This window comes from Schistocerca serialis, chromosome 7 (genome assembly GCF_023864345.2).
Source record: "Schistocerca serialis cubense isolate TAMUIC-IGC-003099 chromosome 7, iqSchSeri2.2, whole genome shotgun sequence".
Classification (NCBI taxonomy): Eukaryota; Metazoa; Arthropoda; class Insecta; order Orthoptera; family Acrididae; genus Schistocerca; species Schistocerca serialis.
Window position 1 is genome coordinate 457,643,870 of NC_064644.1, and position 22,161 is coordinate 457,666,030.

Sequence of the window (22,161 nt, forward strand, 5' to 3'; positions counted from 1 at the left end):
GATTGTGGGAAGGGCCAAGTAAGGTTGGGGTCAGTTTCACCTTAAAATCGTAATTTATTGTAATTTAATAACACATGTACAACCAAAGCAGCACATAGCCGAACTTTTACAACTAAAAGTTTCAAATTCCAAATCTTTCGCAGCTGAAGCCCTTCAAACAAGAAATCTTAAAAATCAACAAGGTTAATTTCAAGTGACTGAAGACAGACAGCTACAATTACAACTTACTTACTTACACGCGGGTGAAGACCTTTAATTTACACGAAAGACAGTAAAACCAAGAATTATTTTTAGTCTTTGGTTATGATAGACTATAAACAGACAATTAAACACCAGTGAGAAAAACAGTGAAGACAACGGCACTCAGAAGCCTCCAGGGGGTCGGTCTGCCCTCGTTCACTTAGATGGGACAGGTGGTGAGCCCAACTACACTTGATCAGTTGGAACCCAACCAAGGAACAGCCACAGACCGACCGACAAACGACTTGCTTGCCACCAATTGATACATGAGAATTCAAACACAAAATGTTAAGGGCGTAATTATACACAATCAAATACGTATATGTACTAAGCTGTCAAAACTACACACCGTGTTGGACAGTGGCAACAGGTGAGGAAAGAACACTGCCTGAAATTACGTTAGTGGCCAGGGCAGGTAACAGGAACACTAACGGCCACAAGGCAGAAAATTCCGCTGGTGCACTTGAATTTTAGTCAACCAGTATAGTTCATTCCACCGCATGGCTGCAAAATTTCAGCAATACAAACACTCGGTGTTGCTCACAGGAAAACCTCCCCAACAACGAACCACCGAAACGAACCACAAACATGAATGGACGTAGCTTGGGTAATTAAAACACCACTCAACTTTGATGTCCTGGGTCGGTGAGCCACGAAGCTCGTAGCGATCGGGCACCTCCACACACACTCTGACACTGCGCAGGGACCGCCAGCGGACCCAGCCGCCTGCACCACGCGGAGATACCCTCCCTGGTCCGCACCAACCAACAACATCTAAAATAGTCGTCAATGGAAATAACGCCAACTACACACACAACCTGACAAACACTTGCACCAAGACCTGAACGATACCCAACAGCTACTGAGCAAACACGAAGACAAATTGGGAGTCGATGCACACACACACACACACACACACACACACACACACACACACACACACAGGCCACTCATGAACAATCGGCGAGCCTAAACGCATCGTCCTATAGGACGACCGACCGACGATCCACCAAGACCGTGGCCCGGCTCAAGTGATGCGTGGCAGCCATGGTCGGGCCAACCATGTCGACGCAGACCTCACTGCTCCAACCCGACCGCACTAGTGCCGCATTGCAACTCCACGAATGGCAGGACCGGACTGCGCTCCAGACGCGTTCCAACTGATTGGCAGACCCACACTCTCGACCCGAACTCCTTACGACTGACAACGACCGTAAAGTAATAGCAGTCGAGCTAAGATACTATGAGAGGGGATATATCCATACGTCCTGCTAGCGCCTATGGGGCAAAGCAGCAACCCAGTAACAGTAGTAATTTAAATTAACATAGTGAGGTAGAAGTACGTTAAAAACAGGGAGTAAAATACATGATGGCGGGAGCACGAGCCACGCACGGCTCAACCTTCTGTACAAAATACTGTTTTTTCTTGTCACCCAAACATGTTTTAACACTCCAGTGGCATCTTCGGAGGGTTTTATTAATTGGATAACTGTAAATGTGAACATAATTTAGATTGTAACTGATCTAACAAAATGAGTCGTAAAGAAAGTTTTTGTTCGTTTGTGTTAGATCAGCCACAACGTAAAATATGTTCACTTTTACACCTGTCCAATTAATAAAACCCACTGATGGTGGCACAGAGGTGCTGGAATATGTTTGGGTTAAAAGATAAAACAGTGTTTTGCATAAAAGGCGGAACCTATGTCCAATAATTTTAACTGCAAACACGGAAGAAATACAAGAGCTGCAAATCCAAAAGATGAGTAAGGAGATGTAATACTGCCGAACTTCACTCTTCAGAATGGCTAGCTACCTTCGTCAACTTGCTCTTTCATTCTAAATGCGTGTTCTCGTGATGCGGTGTCTAGACTTCAGGCTGATGCTCGCTTCCCTCCGTACGACGTCGTTTTGCTGAGCATCTCAGGTACAGTTCATCGCACACGACAGAGACTGCTTGCAACCTCCTCCTTCCTTAGAGACATGCGGTCTCCAGAAACAAAGAAAGAGATGCAGCCCCTCCACGTCCACACCGGCATGATGGCCAACACACAAGGTCTACTGCCATCTCTGCAAAAGTGTTGGTTTTCACTAAAGTGAAGTCTCTCAGGACATAGGTACTGTGATGTTCGCATACGTCTGGTTAAGGTTAGCCATTAATATGCGCTCATCTGGAAATAGATTGGGTCGACAGTGTAACGAAGGGTAGAGGTTTGAAAGGCAGAGGGGTAAAAAGTGCCAAGGCCAGAGCCAAGGGAATAAAATCTCTGCGATAGTTGGGTCGGGTTGTAGGAGCAACAGCTGTTTTCTTGCTGTCTGCGAAAGGTCATGCAAGGGTAGGCCGTGTTAGCAGTAGGTATAATGTAGGTACATACCGTTGACTTTGTGCGGTGGTGTTATTCGGCGGCTGCTGCTGGGTGCTGGTGTTGGCTTCTCAGTCACCGTCATCCTACCTGCTACTGATATGACCATTTAGTGTCCGATAGTTCATATCTCGGATTCACAGTCATTCTCCGGATTGGAACCTGTTTATATACTGGAGTACACGCGACTGTATCTAAATCAGTATCACCCAAGTTGTTACTTGCACACTCTTTTACTTTCTTACAGCACACATTCATTTTGTGTGGCATTGAAGCTAATTCATACCCAGCATTATAGCCAGATATTGGAGCTGCTAACACTACCTTACCCTCTGTAACATCTAAAACATTAGTACTCTGTGCATCGCTTAAACTCTCATTACTAACTGCTTTCTCGTTAGTTTCTGTTTCCGCAAAGGCACTTCCACGCTTTAATCTGTCAAGCCTCCCATATAGCTCAATACTCTTCGTAATCAAAAAAAAACATATTGATCGATTTTAAGGATTCGTGCCTCAGTCTGTAAAATGGAACCGCTGTAGGATCGATTTGTTGTCCGTCTCTCTATCCGACATTTAAAGACTTATTTCTCAGGAACGGATAGGTACAACATGCTCGAACTTATGCCACATGTTGTGGTCTACAGTCCGTCGGAGGTGTAAGAATTTTAAGCTCCTAAGTCACATCAATTTAAAGATACGGCCATTTATGACACATATTTTAGTACTCAAAAACTCACACGTCAAAACCTATTGAAACAAGTCCTTTGGGAGTTTGTTATTTGCATTGTACGTACTATGGATGCATGAGACGCTCAGCGACAATTCTAAATTGCTTGGCTTTCGCTCGCAGTCTTTGGCGAGAGTGGCTGTATCGCTGGAAGATGTGCTAGCTTTTGTCATCGCTGCTGAGCATCGAGGAGTGCGGGAGGTCTATCGTGAGGGTAGTAGTGAGACAGATGCCGAGTAGAGGACTCGTGCCAGTGTAGACGTGAACTTAAGTGCATCTGTGCGTAAGTAAATTAATTTGTATTAGGATATTGTGAAACAGACGAGAAGGATTGGCTTTCGTTTTATAATGAAAAGAGTATTAAGAGAAATGAAGGTAATGTTTTTATTTATTGGCACTGCAGTTGCGCAGTTAGGATTCATTGTTGAATGGCACATTCATATCAGAGAACTTGAGAATTTTCATTAAATATGGAGTAATTTTCACTGTAAGGTATTTTTTATGTTTATTAATGATATGTCCAACATTAGTGAGAGTAAGAATTCGTTATCAATGTTGCACTTTGTCAATGTTAATTATTTTTGTAACATGAATTTCATACCAGGAACAATCCATAAAATAGTTTAAAAACAGTTTGTTAAAGAAATATTTCACCTAAGAGCTTTATCCATATCCTCGATCCAAGTCTTTTTATTTAAAGGATTCTTTCACTCAATGACGTGTAAAATAGTCTACTTGCTGTCTGGAGAATTGCACTAAGATCGAAGCTATTTTAGTTAGAAATTTGCAGCTGGCGCAGAGAGAGGAACAAGCATCGCATTTCCAAGCAATTCTATTACGAGGTAAGATACTTTCATTTCAGGATCTGTTCGCTACGAAAATTATCAACGCACGGAGGCCACTTCATGAACAGCATTGTTTGTCAGATCATTTACGGACAGGGACCAATTTGTTTAATTAAAGATATTAATAGCAAATTGCAGGATTTAACCAGTTTGCTCATTTTCTTAGAAAGATTATAAAACAGGATCAGTTTCATGTAGCATTCTTGCAAGAAGATATATTTGGTTTCTCTCACAGTTCTAAATGCACAAAGTCATACAAAGCTAAACAACAGCAAAGTTAAAACCAGCCTACCAAATCAGTACGAAATCTGAAATCAAATGAAAAGAATTACTTTAAACAAAACTTTCACCACAGGGTGCTTCCTGTTGACCTAGAATTATGAAATTTGCCAAGAAGCAAAGTCTTAAGTATCAGTAAAGGAACAAATTAGAAAATAGTTAACTTTTAATTATATCACACAAAGAAACATTTTTGTCATTTTTATCACTGCAAGAATTGTAAGCTTCTAAGTCAGTGCAATAAAAACATATGGCCATTTATGTCACATATTTTGATACTCGAAAAGTCATTCATCAAAACCTGTAATGTGTTTCCCGTTGTCTTAGAGTCATGAAATTTGACAGGAAGAAAAGTTTTATAGTACAAGTAAAGGACAAAATCTGAACATTGCTAATTAGTAATTATAGCACATTTTTAGGACTCTGTACCTGAATTAGTAAAAATGGAATCCTTATAGCGGTGTCAGTCACGATGTGTCTGGCAGGCGGGTCAAGCCTCAATCTGTCTCAGCTTTGCTCATTCCTTCCCAAAAGTACTCGGTACAACATGTCATAGAGCACTGCATCCGCGTGAGTAGCGTTCGTCTACATCACTCGCCAAGCGGACACCGAAACACGCGGCTGGCAGTTCAGTCACTCGGTATCACACGGCGCTCACTCACTGAGAGAGCGGATAAGGAAACAGACTCTTCAATCAAGACGTCTGAGTGTGTTTGCAACAGAGTATGGCGTGGTGCAGAATGCAGGAGACGACTTCACTGTGTTGACGACGGTGGAAAGCTCCAGTCCACCACTCTGCGCTTTAGTTCTACCTTTCTCTTCCATTACGCTTACATCCCACACTCCACCTTTCTCGAGCTTTTCGAAAACATCACTTCTGCTTTCTTCGTCATTGCCAAATGTTTATGTGCAGTGGGCCGAGAGTCTAGTTCGGTGGGACAGGATTGGTTCAAAATGGCTCTGAGCACTATGGGACTTAACAGCTGAGGTCATCAGTCCCCTAGAACTTAGAACTCCTTAAACCTAACAAACCTAAGGACATCACACATATCCATGCCCAAGACAGGATTCGAACCTGCGACCGTAGCGGTCGCGCGGTTCGAGACTGAAGCGCCTAGAACTTCTCGGTCATCCCGGCCGGCGGGACAGGATTACACGTGCAAAACAATTATCTCTTATATGTTCTTCTTCGGCTATGGTGTCTCAATCCTTAACAACATAGCCCTTATAAGCGCTTTGTTGTCCGTTAGTACGTACACTGAACAGACAGAACATTATGACCACCGACATAGTATCAATATAAACCCGCCTAGGCGATAGCAGCATCACCAGGCGAGGAATAACTGCTAGTCAGAGACTGGCTTGGTGCATACAGTATCAGTGAGAGTGCTGTTCGTGTGTAAAATGGGAAAGGCGCACGATCTGTCAGTGTTTGACGGAGGGCAGATTGTGATGACCTAGACGCTCGGCACGAACATTTCGGAAACTGCACCATTTGCGAGTGCTTGAAAAATACTGTGGTGAGTGTGTTCAACACTTTGTGAAATCAACTTGAAACCACGTCCAGACGTCATGGAATTGGGCGGCCATCCCTCATTACAGATGTCGGACGTCGTAGACTGGGCTGACTGGTAAAACAGGGCAGGCAATGAGCTGTGGTGGAAATAACATGGCAAGAAGAAAAGCTGGCGGCAGCTCCATTACGCTCTGGGGAACATTCATGTCGAAATCCATGCGTCCAGTGGAGCTCGTGCAAGGCACCATGACAGTCAAGGAGTATCGTACACTTGTTGCAGATCACGTACACCCCTTCATGACGATCATGATTCCCGACTGCAGTGGCATCTTTCAACAATATAAATAGCCATGTCAGGAGGCCAGGGGTGTGATGAAATGATCAGAGGAACACAGTGATGTGCTGGCCCCTCATCTCGCCACAGCTGAGCCCAATCGAACACATCTGGGATGTGATTGAATGTGCCGCCAGAGTTCATCGCCCCCTCCCCCAAATTTTAGGGAATTAGATGACTTGTGTGTGCCAACTCCCTCCTGCGACTTAGACTCGTCACTACTGTTACCCGTGCCAAATATGGACATAACCGGCTATCAGGTAGGTGGTCATAATGTTCTGGCTGATCAGAATATGTCTGTCTGTTTGACGGTTAAGACCTGTTTCTCTCTTATACAGGTTGATGCATCAAGTTCAGATTTATGTCACACACTAAGTTCTATGGTCCCTTGGCGTTGTAAAGGTTTTGAGCTTCCAAATCAACTAAATAAAAGATACGGTCATTTGTGTAACTTATTCGAATACTCACTCATCAGTACCTACAGAGTACCCCCTGTGGACATAGAACCATGTAATTTGGCAAGAAGCAGGGCAAAAAGCAGCGTTTCACAATAGAAGTAAAGGAAAAATATCTGAAAATTGTTAAACAGTAATTATATCACAGAATAATATCTTTTGACCCTTGGGACATACATTGCAAACATTATCTGTCAAAAGCATAATAGACGACCCTTTCCATGCAAACATGAAATGTAGGGTATAATCATGTTTTAGTAAATAAATAAAATATTTTATTAAATCTTCTATATATACATATATAAACTGAAGTCTTCTGCTCGCTTCTGTTTGTATGTCCAGCCTAGTCTGACGGATTACTGCAAAGAGTTTGATATGATCTTGGAATTTTCGGTATCAGTATCTCGCCAGTATTTTCGCACTTGACCTATTTTTTATTTATTTATGTGGTGTCTGTTCTTTCGGACATGTCCAAAATAACAGACATCATGTTTTGATCCAGAAGGCATTATGAATGAAGACACAAAGGGATAGCAACTATTGGCTGCGACTGGACACTGACCGAAGTCAGTGCAGAAAGATGAAAATCTGTCCCACACCGTCACCTCCAAAATAGCGGAGACAATTGTAATACAAATGTTTCTGTTATAAGAAGGCACTGTAAACAAACTAAAGAACAAAAATCACCTCAACATGAAATAAATCTTTAACCGCGTTTACTTTGCGTGCCAGCCTGCCACCACATGGGTGAACTCAAAACATATAACAACAAATCAAGATAGCCACTCAGACTGGCAACACGAATGTGCATTTCGTGGAACTGTTTCAGCGTCACGATCGGCCTCATCTTAATACAGCGTAATAACATGAGACTTGGGGGTGCGCTGATGACAGAATGCATGAGTCACATTTCAGTGGTGTCGGTGGAGTCTATCAGCAGGACGGGTTTCACTAGACATGGCCTGCACCTCAACATTTATGGCAAGGGGAGGTTGGAAAAGCTTATAGGTGACAGTATAGGTGGGGGTGGTGGGATCACTCATGGGAAAATTCATGTACTAATGGGTGTTAAAGCTGCATCTTTTTTAGATTGAAGTCAGCTGATAGGTATTCCTGCTTAAGGGAAGTCTCTCTAACAAAGAAACCACTTTCGACAAAGCTTAGGTATCCGAGTAATGAGGGAATTAGTATATTTCATCAAAATATACAAGGTATTAGAGATATATATCTGAACACTTCTTAAATAAGGAGACAATTCAGAGACTTCCTTTACCAGGATACAGGTTGGCTGGCAGCTTTTCTAGGAGCTCTTTGCGGTGTGGGGGAGTAGCCATGTATGTGAAAAACGGTATCCCATTTGAGTCAATTGATGTTTCAAAGTACTGCACTGAAGAGGTGTTTGAATATTGTGCAGGTGTGGTTAAATTTAGTGGAGTTAAACTGCTAACTGTTGTTATTTATAGATCCCCAGACTCCGATTTCACAACATTTTTGCTAAAGCTAGAGGGAGTTCTTGGTTCACTTTAAAGGAAATAGAAAAAGTTAATTATATGTGGTGACTTCAATATTAATTGTATAAGTGATTGTGCAAGGAAAAGGATGCTGGTAAACCTTCTTAATTCATATAAGCTTATGCAAACCGTATTCTTTCCAACGAGAGTGCAAGGGAACAGTAGAACAACCATAGACAACATTTTTGTTCAATCCTCATTACTAGAAGGGCATTCTGTTAGCAAAAAAGTAAATGGCCTTTCAGATCATGATGCACAAGTTTTACTTTTTAGGAAAGCTGATCCAATTGCTGTAGAGACTTTTGTAAACCTTATCAAGGAACAAGAGTGGCAAGATGTTTATAGTGCTGATACAGTAGACGATAAACATAATGCTTTCCTCAAGACTTTTCTCGTGCTCTTTGAAAGTTGTTTTCCGTTAGAACGTTCAAAACAGGGTACTAGCACAAACAGGCAGCCTGGGTGGCTGACTAGAGGGATAAGAATATCCTGTAGAACAAAGTGGCAATTATATCAAAATGTTAGGAACAGTCAAAATCTAAATGCAGCAGCCCATTACAAACAGTATTGTAAGGTGCTTAAGAAAGTTTTTAGGAAGGCAAAAAGTATGTGGTATGCACATAGAATAGCTAAGTCTCAGGATAAAATTAAAACCATATGGTCAGTCGTAAAAGAAGTGGCTGGTCTGCAGAGACAGGTCGAGGATATAGAATCAGTGCGTAGTGGGAATGTCTGTGTCACTGATAAGTCGCATATATGTACAGCATTTAATAATCACTTTCTGAATAAAGCAGGTGAACTAAATAGAAATCTAGTCCCAACAGGGAATCATATAGCGCTCATAGAAAAAAGTGTTCCAAGACTGTTACCTGAAATGCTCCTCCATGATACTGACAAGAGGGAGATTGAGTTAATAATTAAATTACTAAAGACCAAGAATTCTCATAGATATAACGGGATATCTAGCAGAATACTGAAGTATTGTTCTATGTATGTTAGCCCAGTACTTAACCATATCTGTAGCTTTTTCTTTAGGAGTGGTCGGTTTCCTGACCGATTTAAGTACTCGGTAGTGAAGCCACTTTATAAAAAGGGAGACAGGGATAATGTTGACAATTATAGACCCATTTCTATGCCATCGGAGGGTGTTTGCTAAAGTTATCGAGAAGGTTGTATCTACAAGATTACTGGAGCATTTAAATTCACATAATTTGCTGTCAAATGTACAGTTTGGTTTTAGAAATGGTTTAACAACTGAAAGTGCTATATTCTGTTTTCTCTGTGAGGTTTTGGACGGATTAAATAAAAGATTACGAGCGCTAGGTATTGTTTGATTTAACGAAGGCTTTTGACTGTGTTGACCACAAGATATTATTGCATAAGTTGGACCATTATGGAGTAAGTGTAGTAGCTTACAATTGGTTCGCCTCTTACTTTAAGAACAGAAAGCAGGAGGTAATTCTCCGCAATATTGAGAGTGATAGTGATGTTCAGTCCCAATGTGGCACTGTTAAGTGGGGCGTTCCCCAAGGGTCGGTGCTGGGGCCACTGCTGTTTCTTATTTATATAAATGATGTGCCTTCTAGTATTACAGGTGATTCAAAAATATTTCTGTTTGCTGATGACACCAGCTTGGTAGTGAAGGATCTTGTGTGTAACAATGAAACATTATCAAATAATGTAGTTCATGAAATAAGTTTGTGGCATGTGGAAAATAATTTGATGCTAAATCACAGTAAGACTCAGTTTTTACAGTTTCTAACTCGCAATTCAACAAGAACTGATATTTTGATGAGACAGAATGGGCATATTATTAGCGAGACGGAACAGTTCAAGTTCCTAGGCGTTCGGATAGACAGTAAGCTGTTGTGGAAAGCCCATGTTCAGGATCTTGTTCAGAAACTAAATGCTGCTTTATTTACTATTAGAACAGTATCTGAAATAAGTGACAGTTCAACGCGAAAAGTAGTCTACTTCGCATATTTTCATACGCTTATGTCATATGGTATTACTTTTTGGGCTTAATTCGTCTGATTCAAAAAGGGTATGTTTGGCTCAAAAACGGGCTGTTCGAGCTATACGTGGTGTAAGCTCGAGAACCTCTTGTCAACCCCTATTCACAAGTTCGGGAATTCTGACATTGCCCTCACAGTATATATTTCCTTTAATGTCGTTTGTTGTTAGCAATATTAGCTTATTCGCAAGAGTTAGTAGCTTTCACTCAGTTAATAGTAGGCAGATATCAAATCTGCATGTGGAATGCACTTCCTTGACTCTCGTGCAGAAAGGAGTGCACTATTCTGCTGCATCCATTTTCAATAAGCTACTACAAGAACTCAAAAATCTTAGCAGTAGCCCAAACGCTCTTAAGTCTAAACTGAAGAGTTTCCTCGTGGCTCACTCCTTCTATTCTGTCGAGGGGCTCCTGGAAGAGCTGAAAAATTAAGCAAATTCCAGTGTTACATTGTTGATTTTCTTTATTTAAACTTACGAATTGTCGCCTGAATACGTCTCTTGTATTTCATTTTATCTGTTTCTACTATCGTGTTATAATTTCATGTATTGATTCGTTCCATGACCATGGAGACTTCTCCTTAGTTTGGTCCCACGGAACAATAAATAAATAAATAAATAAAAACGCAAATTCCTACAGTTATATTGTTTAAACAACAACAGAGTCGAAGGAAATCAAAATAAAAATAAAAAAAATCAAATCGAGCCATCCCACGCCTGCTTCCCATCTACGGAAAATGTTGATTGGTACCAAGTCGATAACCATTTCGCCTCGTATCGCAGTCCACAAAGGGTTTGGCTTCTGGGGAATAAGAACAGTGCACAAATAATTTGTGAAGAGTTGTTGAAAGCGAGGAGTGTGTTCAGATGTGCTATGATTATCTTGGAAATTTTGCCAATAGTCAAGAACCATATTCTCATTTTCTGAGAATAAGTAATAAATGGACATGGAATTACAATGAAATGAACACCCTTAGCTGCTTACAGGCGTTGACATAAGTCAACGGGGACAGATGAAAATGTGTGCCCCGACCGGGACTCGAATCCGGGATCTCCTGCTTACATGGGAGACGCTCTACCCATCTGAGCCACGGAGGACACAGAGGATAGCGCGACTGCAGGGATTTATCTCTGGCACGCCTCCCGCGAAACCCACATTCTCAACGTATTGTCCCGCACTACATTCGTAGTGCCCCCGCCCATTATACTCATTACTCGCGGCGCGTTGCCAATTCCCGTAAGAGTTCGGGTACTGTTTGTGCATTCGCACAGAAGAAGAAGATGGTTAAGTGGCCGGTGAGCCTTAACTATATATATACATATATACATATATATATATATATATATATATATATATATATATATATATATATATATGTATATATATACCATCTTAGTATATATAAATGGACATGTTTTAAATCATGTGATAGCAGAGTCTTTGCTATTGGGACGTAGCTAGCTGGGGGTCAATCGTGTGAGGTGGGGCGTGAAGATAACAGGCAAGGATCTTCTGTACCATCATCCATACATCAAACACTGTTCCACGTGCTCCACATATTCGTCAGTGTTCAGTATGTGGTGCTGTGGGCAGAGGGGAGAACCTGTCAGCCCAATAGTGAGCAATCTGTGTTGCGTCACATATTTCTTTGACCACATGGTACCACATTTTTCGTACCCGTGTACTGAGGAAGGGTCGTTGGACTATTCTCCACACTGCAAGTCATAGTGTGATGGACTTTTGCTGTCAATCACATTGCGAGGTATGATCTTAGCAGCAAACGATAGATGTTTCTCTCCCTCTGAGCTTGAGTGGTGGGGAGATCATAGTGCACATAACTATAGTCTAGTACGAATGCCGAGATGTGGAAAAGAGAGGGAGCGATGTGCACAATTGGAACAAGTGGAAGAATGGATGTCAGCATCAGTTCCTCCAACAGACTGTCCATAAGTGAAATATGTTTGACGGATCCAGGGATTCACCATTGTGCACAAATATGAGGCCTCAGCCCATGCTCATATAAGTCCCAGTCCATCTGCACATGGAGAGAGTGTAGGGGTGCTGTAACGGACTTTAAATAGGAATCTAGTAATAAGGTGATATCCAAATGGCGACTGTAGTCTGCGTGCCATGACTGTCAGTGGTAGGAGAAACTGTGCCATGTGTATCAATTTGGTCACCATGTGAAGGCTAAGATACTGGACACACTGTATGAGGTCCATGCGTCGAAGTGGGTTCTGGTAGACTTCTGTGAGTATTAACTGTGCCACGCATCTGTAGTTCATGGTAGCTATGCGAAGCACATCTTGTGTAAATGTGATGCCCAAATATCTGATCGCATCCACCTGTGTAAAGGGAGCTACGTAGTCATCTTGGAGACCCAATATGCACTGCCGCTGACTTGGCTACATTCACGTGGCTTCTCGCCGCCAGTTTTTATCGCTTGATCCATTCAAACATGGAGCGCACCTCTTCACTTGGTCGAACCATCAGTAGAAGGTCATCAGCATATGCTCTGGAGTGGTAGATGTTGCCTCTGAACGTAATCCCCGAAAGTTTGAGTTTCAGCCCTCCTTTGGGCTGTTCCAGTGTGCTCATTTAAAAATCATGGATAGTGGGCATCCTTTGCTAACTGAACGGAGGACTGGCAGGGACCAACATACGCCCATTTACAGTACATGGGATAATGCTCCGCGTAAGAGACGCATAATTACGTCGAGGAAGTCAGATGGGAAGCCCATGCGGGCTATTACTGACATAAGAAACTTGTGGTGACTCTGTCGAAAGCGTGGTCGAAGACAATTGAGATCACAGCAGCACGAAACCGACAGGATGCGACGAGAGCTATTAAATCCCTACATTCACACGGGGCTTGCTGCATGTCGGACTCTTCTCCTTGTATCGTTTGCTTCATTATGTGCACTGCCAGGAGCCCGGCAAAGATCTTAGCATTTGAATCGGGCGGTAGTACTCGATCGATCGACCTCTTGAAGGCCTTTGTATCGTGATGAGCAGTCCGTCGACGAACGCAGGTGACACGTAAAAGATCTCAGTACATTGTGATCCAATGTGGCATCATCAGGGGACGGAAAGTCCGACAGAATTCGAGCGGCAGTCCGTGTGGCCCGGGTGACTTGTTAAGTGCATCCTTATCTAGTGTTTCTTCGACGTTACCTGCATAACATACGCTAAACGCGACGATGCTGCTGTGTTGTCGTGGGTGCACGATACATGCTGCAAAATGTCGTTATTGTCCCCCTCCTCTATATTCTACTTCAGGTAAAAATGGAAATGTCGTGTGGCTAGGGCCTCCCGTCGGGTAAGGTAAAAACGTCGCTAATGGTCTGCAAAGGCTTCCACAATGGTTGCCGCGGTGTTTAGAGACCGACCATCCAGCAAGGTGAGGTCCGTGACTAGCTGATATCAGCATCGACGTCTATGGAGCAGGATATGATGCACAGATCACGCTATAGGCTGAGAACGAAAATGGCCGCCGTTCTGCAATCATCACTCCCGACGCAAAATCATGTGAGACATAACTGCGATCAATGCTTGCTGTTGTCGCCCTGACCGCACGACGACCCCTTCCAGTTTTCGTCACGTAAGAAACAATTGAAAGGTATGTGCTGAGATTTGATCAGGATAGAGCCAGTGAAAAATGTAGATAGCTCCCAACCGCAAGGTTGGACGAGTAGTACATCTTCGAGTAGTAAGATCTTTGGCAGCTAACAGAGCTAGGTGCACGCGGTAAAAGTTTGAGTAGTGGTGAGGAGATGCGCAGAGACAGCAGACGTGTTTCGAGCCGGAGCTAGATGCCTGCAGGAGGCAGCCGGGTCGTGACAGCATCAAAGTAAGAATTGGCGCTACGCACATAATAAGCTATATATTGAGCGAAACTCGGCACATACCTGGGGAAACTAGAAAGAATAATTAATAAAATAGGTTTTCTTTGGTTAAATAATGTCTAAAAGCTAGATATAAATCCCATTGTTGATGCAATAAGCGTTTTGTGAAACTATCTTGTAAATCCATGCTATAGGAGTTTTTTTTTTAGTTTTTCACATGTGCCTTAAAAGTTTGAAAAAAATGGCTCTGAGCACTATGCGACTTAACTTCTGAGGTCATCAGTCGCCTAGAACTTAGAACTAATTAAACCTAACTAACCTAAGGACATCACACACATCCATGCCAGAGGCAGGATTCGAACCTGCGACCGTAGCGGTCACGCGGTTCCAGACTGAAGCGCCTTTAACCGCACGGCCACACCGGCCGGCTAAAAGTTTGAACAATAAATATTTTTTTAGATAAAATTAGAGTTTCATCTCACACCGTATGTCGTTCTCCGCATCCTGTGCTTGCATTGAACCAAAAGGAACATTAAAGTAAAGTTCCCATGAGTAAAGCTAATAATTTCATTTATCAGAGTAAAATAATCTATATGCCATTGCTCAGTTGGCAAATTTTTGAGATCAGGACAGAATTTTTATTAAGTAACAAACAGGGCCAAAATGAGTAAAGGTATCTAGAATGACAATTTTATGCCATTGCACTACGGCTGAGTTGAATATATGTTTTATTATCGGCTAAACGGGAAGGAGTGCACGAGCTAAATCCACAGACGCAGGCAGATGCAGGTTGGTGACTTTCATTTATTTTTACCACTAAACTTTCATGCAGTAGATGTGTATTTTGAGTATTAATTTTCCAACAATATTTTCATGCAGTCAGATAAAGTTCAGTTCAGTTAAATACGCAGTCAGATGCAAGTTTTATTAAAGACTAAAGCAGTCACATGCTTTTCAGTCTAGTTTAAATAGAGAATTTTTATTAACAACACTTTCACTTGGCGACATCCTCTGTGGTGACGTTCCTGGACATATTTTTTCCGTAACTGTGGACTTTGTTTTCGAGCATTCTTTTTTGCCACCATTGTTTCAGATGTGCGCTGCCTTGCTAGTTGCGTAATATTGCTTTGGCGGCTATGCTTGTGTGCTACAATTGCTAGTTGCGTAATATTGTGTTTGCTGCTACGCTTGTGAACATTCATTTCAGCTTGCTTTCAGCATTTTTACAGATTTTGTGTATCTATCCTAAATAATTTTTCTTCTTTTTGTCTGTAAAATACGGTCTTGTGACTTACGTCCATTTTAAAATTGTTGTTAGCCATATTGTCTCTTTCAAGATGTCTGAAATAAATAGACAGGGCGATAAAGTAAAACTACGCAGTTCCTCAAAATCGCGTAAGCTACAACAACCGGACAATGACCCAGTTTTGCCCCTTAATCTTCCTACGTCACAAACTGATCAGGAAGTTGCGAATAAAACTGCAGCTAGTAATGATGCAACAGAATCACAAATTTCCGAATAGGTTCCTCTTCTGCGTTCGGTTTCTCAGAACACAGGAAGCCATATAGAAACAGTTTCCCATGATTCGTTCTTGCTTAATCAACCTACACAAAGCAATGTAGTTGGCTCCAACAATCAATTTCTCTTGCAAAATCCTTCTACAGATAGAGAAATTGTTTCATCTGAGAGTTTTCAAACATTCCTTAGTAACCCTAGCCAGCAATATCGGCTGCCACACTCAAATCCTGAGGTGACGCCCCCAGTAACAAATGAAGATGAATTTGACCGTTATTTTCGACTACTACAGGAACGTGACTCTAAGAGTGAAGAACAGAACGCAAAGCGTGACAAACAATTTGCGCAATTCCGTGCAGATATTGCGGAACATAACAATACATTAACAGGACGATTAGACGCCTTGTGTGCTGACAATGCTAACGTGCTCAGGAATTGACACACACTATTGAAACATACAAGGAAGCAAATTACAGGAAATTACAGGATATCTTTGAAACACACAACCGTGACATTACTGACCTTACGAACAGAATCAATGCAGTACTTCCATCAGAGGTTATTGACAAGTTGCAAAAAACTTCTGCTACTCATTCTGAGCAAATACAGGTCTTACAAGCATGTACAGAATCCCTGACATCTGACGTCACTCAACTTGAAACTAAGGTCAGTGAACAGGGTGAACAATTCCAGTCACAGTTAGAAAACATAACCGAAAGAATAGCTGCTTTGGAAACGCACGCAGACAATGAATCAGACCATACAACCCCAGTTCATTTTTCAGAAACAACTGAAACCAAGCCCTGGCCAAATTTAAGAGCAAACAAGTCACTATTAACGAACAGCAAAATAGAGAACCAACTCAATTCGGAATACACTTTCCGATATTCAGCAACAATTGCAGGACGACAGTGCGCCTTGTAATTTTGTCCCAGAAGACCAGGGAAATAATGGTGCTTGTCTACAACAACAGCCCCCCTTCGTATCTTTACAGGCTCCATTTCCACAGGATTACCCTCAACAAGGTAGTACCTTCCCAGGCAGTTTTTCCCTACCCCATGATGTTTCTTCCTTTCCCCGCCAGGACAATGTCGATTATAAACACTTCCTTTCAATTAAGAAATTCAAAACGTTCCGGAATAACCCGAACGATTTACACCCGCTTGATTGAATTCAGCAATTTACTTGTGCGTTTCCTCCGCATTGGCTAGTTGCACGTCAGTCAGAACTTGTTTGTAGTTTCTTGGAGGGTGAACCTGCAACGAGAATGCGACACGTTGCACGCCAATGCTTGTCTTTCCAATTATTCCAACAACAATTTTTTGATGCTTACTGGAATCCCACTTCACAGCGTGCTGTAAAAGATCAGTTGTTAAATATGCCACCTTTCCATAACTCACAATTCCGCACCTTGACGCAATATTTTGATTACATGATCCAACAAAACCAACATCTCACAAAACCTTACAGTCCGTCTGGTCTGATTCATCTCTGTATCTCCAAATTACCAAGATCATTGCGAGTTCCGTTGCTGACAGGGAGTCGCACGGAAAACTTGAACACTTTCCGTGACGTCTTACAGCTTCTTGAACTAGACGAAATTCATAATTCACGATCTAGTCAACACTCTTTCGCGGAAACGCAACAGAATAGAGACAATCGTTTCCGTAATAACGGTAGGCAGTTTCCGAATAACAGACCCCAATATGGAAATGCAAGACAGTTTCTTCCACAATCCCAGTATCAGCAGAATGATGTGAATGCCTATTCATCAAGGAATCAAAATTATCACACCTCTCCCTCAATGTCATTCCGCAATGATACCCCACAAGATAATCGGCGGTACGGTAATAGAGAGCCTGGGATAATCAGCGGAATAATTCCAACTCTGCTTTCGTACAAAGAAACCAAATGTGGCACCAGAACCGCCACCAACCGTACGGAAACAATTATGACTACCAACGACGACAAACCCTTAACCATCCGCCCACCCATCAGCAGAGTCAACAGAATTTCCCAAATCGTAATTATAATTATGCAAATCAGGACCGGAGACAAACCAGTGACAGCCGACAGAATTACGGCAATGAAGGACGTGTACCATTTCATCAACCAAATTCCCGGTTCCACCCCAGACCAGATATCAACAATTCATCTGGTCGAACAGTACAGTTAGTAGAGCTTCGTCCACCGAACCCACGTAATAATGCAGATACGCAGCGTGAGACAGAATACCAACAATAGCAATTAACTGCTCCGCCTACTGAATACTCTCCGCAGAGCGGAAGGTGCCATGATTCTTCAGAAAATTTAACGTCACACGTTATCCTCTGTGATAATTGAAACGTCCCCTTTGAACAATTTATACATGACTGTGCTTAAACTGATACACAATTTTTTTGCGCAACGCAATCTGACTTTCGAAAATCCCTACAAAAGAATGGCCCTGACTAACATTAACCTATACGTTTCACAAATCACTTACCTCACAAAAATCTTGGTTACTCGAACTACTGCTATACAGCGAGCACCACTACTGCCAGCTAAATAAAAGATTCAAACTACGGAAGGCACTAACTACTGATAGGGATAGTTAGCAAATGAAAGATATTAATAGAGAACAAACAATGTATTTACCTTAATAGTCATAATATATATAGCAGTTCATGACAAGTTTCAAAACTCCGCCATCTCTCTCCCCACATCCACCACTGCTGGCGGCTCACCTCCAACTGCGCAACGCTACGCGGTGTTCGCATCCAGCTGCTGCTGCCCAACACTATAATGGCAGACAACAATGCAAACTAGCCACAGACTGCACACAGCACAGCCAGTGATTATTATACAGGGGTGGCGTTACCAATAAAAAAAACATAAACAGCCTACTTACATAGCCCCCATGCTCCCCACAAAAAATTTTACAAATTGTTTTGGTCAGTGGCCAATAATGATTTGATAAAATTTTTCATAATTACAATAACAAAGATATCAAATGCACACACTTATTGATACAATGTTCGTCAAAAGCTACAATTTTCTCACAGTCTATAAAGACAGTCCTGATTCATCACAGTAAAATTACAGTGTTTTTCTTTTTTTTTCAAAGTCTGAACAGTAAAAGAGAATGCACACAGAAGTAGTGGATTTCCATGCAGTCTTGAAGAAGTAGTGTCCTTCCATCGGAAAGACAGTGCTGACTCTTGACATGCAGACAAGTAATGGGCCACAACAGAGCAAACGCACAGCAGAGTCAGTCGAAATTTTGAAGAGTATTGGTAGGTAGGTCATCACAGAGCAGACCCACTGTAGTCCTGGTAGAGATTACGGTACTGGTGGGACACCAGAGGTGCAGACCCACTGCAGTCCTTGTAGAGATAATGGTATTGGTGGGCCATCAAAGATGCAGCCCCAATGTAGTCCTTGTAGAGATGGCCAGCAGCCATCTGTTGTGACTGTGCAGGTGCACAATCACCATCGAAGATTCTTTCGGAGAATATAGCAAGTCCATAACCACCACTTGTGCACTCACAAAGTTTTTGGAATTGTCCTTAGAACCAGCAATGCTGTTATCCAGTCCCTTGCTGAATCATTAACACACGTGCAAACACTAACAGTCCCTACTTCTCACATATTGTCCATATACTATGACCAACAGAAATGTGTTCAGTGAAATGATACTTAATTTGAAGAACTGGTGTCAATTACAATATTATAACATGAGAATACAATAACAAAGGTACAAAATACATCATTAAAGAACATAACAATACAGATAACATTTGTAGTAACAAACTTTACCAAAGAATCGAAATAACATATACATCAGTGTTACAGGAATTATGACATAAGTACATACATAAAAGATCAGAATAATTATTGAAACATCGACTTCACACATGAGCATTAAAACAAAACAGAATAAATAATGTCTAAACATCTTTACAAAGAAAATAACATATTATAAATGCAAATTATATTTGAGGATAACAGTATTCCTCATCATAGTGAATGTAGCTTAGTACTAGAACAGAAAAAAATTTCTATGAAACAGTACACAGAGACAGGAAGAAAAGAAATACACAAGGGTACACAAACACATAGCATAATAATACAAAAGGAAAGGACAGGGTTTGTTTTACTGCAGTATTTTGCAAACAAAACTTTCTTTACTTCTTGGAGATCTCCCTTCATTCATCATTATTCCCAAAAAGTCCCATCTATACCTGCTTTCTGTACTCTATTCATATTTCGTTCAAAATAATTATTTCTCAGTGCACAATACTCATTTGTACCAAATCTATTTCTTATATCTTCTCAATGCGTTTCTTCCACTTCATCGCAACTCATTCTCTTATATAGTCTACCCCCTTGTAAGCTAACTTAAATCTACTGAGCTCAGATGCTAAACTAAGGGACGAGGCAATGCAGCAGCACAAAACAAGTAACACAAACATCAATGACAAAAAATTCAAACTGGCAAAGCAATTGCAATATTACAACTAATATAAGGCAATGTGCAGCAAACAAGAAAAATAAATCTGGCTTAGCAGAGTAACACAAATTAAAATTCAGTAGCACTATGCCTGGCAAACAGCAGCTTATATCTAAACATGACAAAGCTCAAGCAGAAAAAATATTACACTGAAAATGACCATGTCTAATACCTATGTCACATCTTAACACTAGAGTGATGCATCACAATTTATTCTAGAAAAGAAATTACCAAGTCATTAAAAATAGTATTTATGCAATTTCTGTGAAGGGAAATGTCTATTTGTGCTCTCTTTACCAAGAAAGTTTATCAGAAACGTATTCTTTACTGGGTCTGTAGACAGAAAATAGTGATATTAGTACATCTATTAAATTTTATAATAAGCAATGCTGCAATGCAGCTAGAAACTAGATATGAAAGAAAATGAGCAAATATGTACAAAGGAAGGCATGAAACATCATTCATTAGCCATATGGCATTTCATAAGGTTGTAAAAAATTCTCTCAATTCTCGAGAAAGACGCTTGTCATAATCAGGTGTGCAGATGTAAGTATCTTTCCAAGTAATGAGCGTGTCGTATTTGCGGTGCTTTGTACAAAGGAATGTCGATAGCGAGGATAATGGCCTCCCTTTTTTTTTCTTCCTGTGCTCTGAAAAGGCACGCGCTAATGGCTTTTTCTCCAGGCGTCTGACACAGCTGGGTGCCCACGACGCATTACGTGCAGGTGGTCACTTAATTTTCTTACGGAAATATTTACGACAGCTGTTTCCGCTAGTGGCAGTCTCATATAAAAAATTTCGGAGGTCGAGAATTTGCATTGCAAATGTGTAGATACAAAATCTTATGAATATAACAGTGTCCAAAAAATTTTCACCGGCATTGTGATACATTCACGCAATTACACACATTTCATAACTCTTAAAGTACGATTCTTGGTTTCCATCATCCTTTTCCACAAATCAGAGTCCCTAACCACTACTCATTATTCCTTACCTTACTCGTCGACACTTCTACAATATTTCATCATAACAGATACGTAGCATAATCAAATAACTCATATAGCATCAGCTTATTGATCATAAACATACCGCAACAGCATAATACACATAGTCATCGTAATAATTACATCATAACACCTCAGTCAACTCTCAAAATCGTCGTAGCTTCCTCCAATAATTTCAAAACGTAAAAAAATTTACTGCTCATGTCAAAAGTGTCATCTGCCTCAAACGCACTTCAAAAATCATGATCCCATACCAAATACAACATTCAAAGCTGTCATAGTATCACAATGGTTCCGAAAAAATATGAACAGTTTACAAAATACAGTTTCATAAGTGTGAAGTTATCCAACTGTGTAATTGCGTAAACATCTGTCACTGGCGTAGTAAAAAGAATGTTTGTTTCTCTGTCAAATAATCAGATAGCTGTGTAATTCTGTGTTAGTTAAATATGGTACCGATGTGTAAAGTTGTGTAAGCATATACCATATTAGCTAGGGCACCTTGTGCTTGCCAAACACATGATACACAAAGTAAGCGTGTATTCCCCTGAGGATTAATGTAATTATACCCTCAGGTGTTACAGATTACAGCAATGAAATGAAATGTATCACGGAAAACCTTTGTATCATTGTACTTCAAATATCTTTAAAAATAAATGATTTAAGTACAAAATTAACCACTCAAATACGTGTCCTGTAGCTCTAAATGTGCGTCTTGCTGTAAGATAATTTCTGTGGAAGTGTCGTAGTTATTGTACTCCGAAAGCTAAGTTCTGCAGAAGCCAATGTACTTACCTCATGATAAACAAAAGTGAAATGCTTTGCGTATAGATATTTTAGTTATTACGCTTATTGTTGTGATGAAGAAATTACTGTGCTGTAACGTATTGTTGTGCTACGGAAAAGGCTGTCTCATTGTAGCTATACCACAAAAGTTACTACTAAAACATGTTTTACTTTCCAAAAGAATGCAGAAAAACTGTGCAGATATAAAACAGATACACCGCAAAAGCAACAAGGTAA